The following is a 7,295-nucleotide window of genomic DNA, read 5'->3' on the forward strand; positions in this document are numbered from 1 at the left end:
TACACAAATTGGCCCTGAACTCTGGCCAAAGGAGAGAATTACAGGAAGCCAGACCTACAGGAGCCATCCAAATGCTGTATAGGTCAGAGCCGACCATATTATATACCCTACACTCTATAAAATCATTCAGGCTATGAACTCAGCTTAGGAATCTTCTCTGCTCTGGAACATTTCAGAAACATAAGAAGAAGCTGCCTCAGTCTATTTGTCTGTCTAGCTCAGTGTCGTCTGCTTGTGCCTCTCTATGGTCTTGGTCTTTCATCACTTGCTGCTTGTTGACTGGATATTCCAGAGACTGAACCTGGGGGACCTTCTGCATGCATAGACCTACAAGGTTGCACAAACTCATTCTCATAATTATCCTCTATCTTGGGATAGATTTTGAGATTTTTCCGTGTGTTCTGTGTTTCAACATGTAATCATCTGCTTCAGATTTGCATGCAGAGCAAACCTATACTGTAAAACAAAACTATAAACACAGAACCCAACAAAGGAAGCCGATGAAAACCAACAAAATCTCATTCCCACGGTATGGTCTGCAGGCACATGGGGCCACTATCTTGCTAAAGCTAAGTTGCAGTCAGTGCTGGGATAAGAGACCACCTTGGATGCTACTTTGAATTCCCTGGTGGAAGAAAGGTGGGACGGAAAGGTAAATTAAGTCAATAAACAGTGACACATCTCTGTTGTCTTTTAACTTTTCTGCACAGATAGCAGAACTGCACACAGCAACACACTGATAAATTCAGCTTCAGCCCACTGAACCTCATCCAATCTCCTCTCGGCTTTCCTAGACTTGCTGCATTCCTCTGAGCATTGCCTTATCTCACCTTGACCTTTGCACTTTTGTTCCTGTTCAGAAGCTTAATCCTGATAGGGAGATGGGGTTACCTTCGCAGCTCAAGCCATTTTGAGCTCTAAAAAAATATAAAAATGTCATCTTGAATTGTGCATGAAAGGTTATTTGAAAGCGACTGCAGGCTCCAGAGCATATCAGACACACCAGCAGTCTGATTACATTCACAATCTTTCTCCAGTCAATTACTATACCATTCCCCATTGAGGAAGGGTAGCTATTTTTAGCAGCATGTGAGAAAACCAAAGTCAACAGCCACAAACAGAGATTAAGCCAGCAATGGGTGGAACATGAAAGCAGAATGGTTCGGTCACCACACCCAGGGAATCAGCTGACACACGACCTTTCTCTTGGAACTATTTTCTACTTTATGGGGTGTCTATTTGAGGCTGGGTTTCGTCTGGTCTGCACATGCGGTCCTTTCTTGAGGGCTTTACGGCGACGAATGCTTACATTCAGTCCTCATAACTGGAACAATGAAATTTGCCACCCACATAATGCTCCACCCACATGTATACAGGAAACAACTGACTAGTAAATCAATTTAGCATGGGGTCTGGGCATGCTTATGCTCAGGAACATGGTGTCGCTGGTCACAAACCATACGTGCAGTTTTATGTGGCTCAGAATGGCCTGGAGGTTCACGCACGTACGCAGCGTTTCAGCATGTCAGCAATGAGGTGTGTTCCGAACGCGGAGCTGATTGACTGCAGGTAAATGGCTGTCACCAACCTACCTTTGTGGTGGGTGTGGCGACTCAAACGTACAAACTTTATGGTCTGGGACACCCAGAAGCCCTTGCATATCTGAACTCTGAGGATCAGCAAAAAAATATTGGTAGTGAAAGAAGTCCATCTAGACAAGACTCTCATTGTGAGGAAGGACATACCAGGCCTCTCCCTTTCCATTGGCTTTCTGATGAAAAGATCTGAGAGCAGGAATACAGCAAACATCAAGAAGGCATGGCAACTTGCCTAACGTGTTACAGGAAACTAGTAACTTCCCTGTGGCACAGGTCTTCACCTGGGTGTGCTGACAGCCTTGTGACCTGTGAATGGCTTGAAGCAGGTTATACCAGCAACACCCCCTTCATTATCCTTTTAAAAGAGGTTTTGTAAGAGAAGGAGAAAGAGATAAGTAGAAGGGGTTTGGGGGGGGCTAGAGAGAGACAGAAGGAAAACAGAGGGAGAAAGATAACGGGGGGGGGAATGGTAGGTTTGTTTAAAGTAGATTAGCATTTTTTTAAAATTGCTTGGTGGGTGCTGAATTTCTACCAACTCCCGGGGCTTACCTGACAACCATATTTATTTGGATTATCAGAACATTACCTGCCTTCCTTGGAACACAGCCTCACAATGTTACCAGCATGTTCTCAGTTTTGACGTATATTAGCATTAGGAGATTTAGGAACAACTGCAGGAATAAAAATGTAGACATTTATAACTTTCACATGTGTTGTAAGAAAGCGAATAATTCAGCGCTTACTATGGGGGGCTTTGTCCTCCAAAATATGAAAAGGTAGAGGTCTCCATGCATTGTTCTCAAAGCTCAGCACGCCACTGTAAATTATACATATTACCTTGTGCATGACAAGACGTGGAATTGCTTTGTTTTTTTGATTTGAAGATGCTCACATCATGGTTTTTGTACTTCTTATTAAGGTCAACCCCTGGTTATAGGTTACCCACAGGACAGAGGCATGCAGGGCATGGAATGAAACCTTCCAAAAGCTTATCCACCCATGTTTTCTCCTGCCAATTAAAGGCTTTGTAGCTGGGCCTGACATAGGGCAGTGGTTATTTCATATGTCAAGGAGAGCTAATGCACTTGTAATTGATTATTTTTCCTAGGCCTATCTATCCTCAGGGGAGTTGTGGAAGATATCAAGAGGCAACAACAACAGAACATGACAGAAAAAACGTGTCCCACACATCAGCAACTCCCCCCCCCCCCGAAGAAAATCTAGCCTATGATTGAAAGGCCATTTTTCATGGGAGGGAGGTAAACAAAAACAAATAGCTACCATGCCTATTTTAGGAACTGAGAAATGAAGGGAAAATGTTCTTGTCCATTGAGTCCACTGTCCTGCCAATGTACAAAGGTTCTTCAGATAATATTTTCCATGGGATTTTCCGCCCTGTCCAGTTTTAAAGTGAGCAAGTTATGATGTTTCCATTTCTATTCTAGCCTCGAGGGAACAGAGCACAGAGGACATCCTGCCCTCTCCATCTTGTTTGCCCAAACTTTCCATTGCTAAAAGTTATCTTCCAGCCTTGGAACATCCAACCTTCTTTTACTTTTGGGGGAGTTGTTGATGATTGCAAGGAAAAAATAAATATAGATATAAAAGAGAATTCCGGGATGCCAAGAACCAAGTTTGGGGCAAGTAGTCTTTGGTAACAGAACCCTAGCAGAGATTTTAAATCTCAAAATATGTAGCAAAGCAAGGAAATAGAGGCTGTCAGACCTTTAAAATATGCCCTTGTGAGTTCCAAAATTTCCTTCTTCTCCTAGCATAGGAAAAAACCCCACACACATTATGTATTTGCTAGGAGATGCCTGATCAGTTCTGTGTGTTGGCCAGGATATGGCAAAACATCATTGTTGAGACTCATCGCTGCAGAGGCAATATTGGGATAACATTAAAGGCCCATTTCATTGGGATAACATTAAAGGCCCATTTCAGCCAAAACTGAAATGAAACACTTTTAGAGCAATTGGTGACAAATGTTGAATTATTTACTTTTTTAAACAATTCATGGTGAAAAATTCACATCTAGATAATAGATTCTTGTTCATACCTCACTTCGCTTAGAGATAAACTGCTGAAAGTTTTTTTTAAAAAAGTGGGATATAATTTTTTTTGAAATAAAAAAGTAGAAATGTTCGTGTATGCAACTTTCAGAACAAAGTAGTGAAATTGCGATGTCCGGTTCTCAAGTAAGTCAAGCAATACTGTTGCTGTTGAAATAAATATGGCTCTTAGCAAACTCCCGGAATTTAGAATGCATTCACCATATGCCATCAAACCACATGCAATATAATGAAAGAAGCAGGTGATAATATAAACGTTTCCCTCCTTTGCTTCACTTCAGCCTGCATTCTGCCACTGGGAGGCACCTCTGACTTCTGGAAGAAGAACAGAGCATCACCAGAATTAACAGTTTGTTCCTTGGAAAGTCACAATAAAATGCTTTGACGGGATGGCTGCAGGAGCTTGCCAAGGGTAAGGAAGAAGGTGGTGAATTATGCCTTAGATGACTTTGGGTTTATGACTAGCTGATTCCTACAGTTCCCCGTGTGCTAAGCAGACCTTCCCATGGCTCTGCAAATATTGTTACAAGGTTTAGGTGCCCTTGCTTCCTCCCCAATAGCTTTCTATTCCTACTTCTGTTCATGTTCTCTGAGCTAAGACTGAGCTTGCCATCTATGACCTGGCTTATATAAGCAGCAGAACTAAGGGAGTAGGAAACAACCGGATGCTGTGGACGAGATAGGCTTTTAATCTTCTCCAGCAGGGCTTTTCTTGCTGTACCGCTTTGGACTGCATACAGGAAATCCAGTTCCCAGTTGCTTATTAATGTGAAAATTCCACGCAATTAGAAAAACAGCACGCCGGGAAGAAAGGTTCTTAGCCCAGTTCTCTCCCTGCTGTGCTGTCCTCTTCTTACAAGGATTCTCGTTTTTCTTTTTCTAATGTCAGGGAACAATGATGGGATTCACGCATCTGCAACCTCAAGTGGTATAGTCAACTCAACCTCTTAGAAATCTTCCAAGCAGTACAGCGAGGTGTGAATGGACTGCAACATTTCTGACTGCAGGTGGGATATACCATTTTTACATGTTTCCTCCGCGCTCTTTCTTTAAAATTCCCAATACGTAGAAAATCAGCACAGCAGAAATATAGCTAGGCTAGCCTCTTATCTTCCCTGCTTTGCTGGCTTTACATTTGACTGGAGTTTCACATTAAGGAAGAAGTGTGATTTCCTTCTCAGAACCCACTCTGCAACCTCAGCACTCACTTGCCTTGTTCTGCTGCAAGGCCTATGTTTTCTTTATTATCAATGGCATTTATATTAGTTTTAATATCCACCTTTGCTAGCAGGACTCACCAACTCCCTTCTCCCTGCAGGAGCATCAGGAATCCATCTCAGAATACAAGACCAACCCTTTGCATAAGCCATTTAAACCCTCCCTGACCCTCCCACCAAGTCTGTGATTTTTTTAAAAAAAAATTAATTAATTTGGCCCAACCCTGAGAGATTTATTACCTCAGCCTTTCAGCAGACAGACATCCATGGAGCTTTGTTTCAGAAGAGCCCCCCAAATCGCGCCCTTTCTTTCAGAATTCCCCCCTCTGAGAAGCTTGACACGGAGGACGAGCGAGCAAGACCCTCTTTGCGCCTCCTGGTGACCCCCTCCATGGAGAAGGTCAACCTTCCTTTCATGAACAAGCACCAGCCACCCACCAAGCTATTTAGAAAAAAGAAGCTTAAAGGGCAGCTCGCTGCCAGCACTCACATCTCTTCAGGTTCCCTTTTGTCACTGAAACAACCCCTTGCCCTCCTTGCTTCTTTCGCCTCCCTTTCTCAGCTGTTTGCAAACTTTGCTAAAACAGCCCCAGATGAGTCAGGGTGATCAAGTTGCACTGGCGTAGATCTCTAGCTGATGCAGGAAGCTCCAGGCTCAGCCAGAGATCCGCTGCACCCTCAGCTGCTCAACCGGGCAGGTCTCGCCATAGGATTGAGATTCCTGCATCGGTTGGGAATCCTGCATTCCAGGGGGTTGGACTGGATGATCCTCAGGGTTCCTTCCAACGCTGCGATTTCGTGATGATGCCATGAAATCATCAGTGAGTGCATCACAATGCATTTGCTGTGGCCAATTGCAGCTGGGGTGAAGAATGTTACTGAATACATCATACCAACCGTCAGAACGAATGCAAGTCGTACTAAAGAGGAAATAAGCTGTTATCCCCAGAGGTGATGCTGTTACGTGAACAGAAACGGCCCAAAAGCTCAGCATCTCCTTCGCTCTGCTGAGATTTCATTGTGAAACAAGATGGCTGCCTCCTCCCTACTTGTGTCCTGGGAGAAATGGACAATTGGGCAACTGGGCATGTGCAGGACAGCTCCCAGTCAAGGATCTTGTGTATGGGCTTGTGTGGATGGGCCTGGCTTAAAGAAGGAGCAGCCCAATGCCTAGGTTTCCCCCCGAGATCTACGGATGAAGGGCGTCGTACCAATTTAATAAATAATAACCATGAGGAACTTGCTTGCTGGCAATGTTGCTGAGTTAATGGCGACTGACTTGACTATAAAGGAGGCAGGCAGGATTTTGTACAAGATTCTGGAGGGGCCCAGAAGTGTGGGGCCCAGGCAGTTGCCCCTCCCTCTAAAGCCAGCACTGTAGGACCTTTTGTCAGGTCATCTCACCCCAACTCCATCGCCATTTGCAGAGCTGTTCGCCTTTTCCCCAATGAATGTTTGAAACCCGATATTCTTTCTGAATTAACAAAAGTGTATAATAACTAAACCCACTTCTTTCTTTTTTTTTTAGTAAGGCCCAAACTAGAGGTTGCCTGATAGGGCCCTAGTCTGTAAATATAACAAGGGTGGTCTCACTTTAACAGCCAGATGAGTGTTCAAGAGAGGGGCCCTCTTTCTCTCCCTCCATTGCTCCAGGCACTTTTCCTCCTTTCACTAGTGGAAAAACAAGCAGAAATCTTTCCTACGTCTTTCACACAGCGGCCCCTTTCACAAAGATTGCAGCTCTTCCACATCTTCCAAATTGTTTGAGAGCTGCAGCCTACTCCGGCCTTTACTTAGGCTGCAATCCTCTCCCTGTTTACCTGGGAGCAAGCCCCACTTCATTTACTCCTGAATAGACATAGAATTGCACTGTGAATGGCCCAGCCCAATACGACATAACTGCGCCTACTTCCAGATTCTGGTAGTGGGGCTCGTCTCACAAAAGAGTTCTTCAGATCCAATAGTTCTGTGTGTGCATTTGGCATGTTGGCTTAAAGCAGAGGTAGGCAACCTAAGGCCCGGGGGCCAGATGTGGCCCAATCGCCTTCTAAATCCAGCCCACAGGTGGTCCGGGAATCAGCGTGTTTTTACATGCGTAGAATGTGTCCTTTTATTTAAAATGCATCTCTGGGTTTTTTGTGGGGCCTGCCTGAGTTGCTGACCCCTGGCTTAAAAACATAGAATCATTGAATTGTACAGTTGGAAGGGACCACAAGGGTCATCTAGTCCAACCCACTGTGATGCAGGAATCTTTTGCCCAGTGTGGTGCTTGAACCCATGACCCTGGGATTAAGAGTCTCATGCTCTACTGACTGAGCTCTCCAGCCTTGTCAGAACATAAGAAAAGCCTTCTGGGTCAAGCCAATAGCTTGTCCTGTCCTCACAGTTGTCAATCGGATGCCTGTGGA

General features: G+C 44.5%; 1 long non-coding RNA gene across 1 annotated transcript; it reads left to right on the forward strand.

Annotated features, from left to right (window-relative positions):
• Positions 1 to 3,983: 3,983 nt before the first annotated feature.
• On the forward strand, positions 3,984 to 6,129 carry LOC310762493. Its single transcript, XR_014548024.1, has 2 exons — positions 3,984 to 4,677; positions 5,203 to 6,129. It is a non-coding gene; the product is annotated as an uncharacterized lncRNA (long non-coding RNA).
• Positions 6,130 to 7,295: the final 1,166 nt, after the last annotated feature.

This window comes from Podarcis filfolensis, assembly GCF_964270895.1.
Source record: "Podarcis filfolensis genome assembly, chromosome: 5".
NCBI classification, from domain to species: Eukaryota; Metazoa; Chordata; class Lepidosauria; order Squamata; family Lacertidae; genus Podarcis; species Podarcis filfolensis.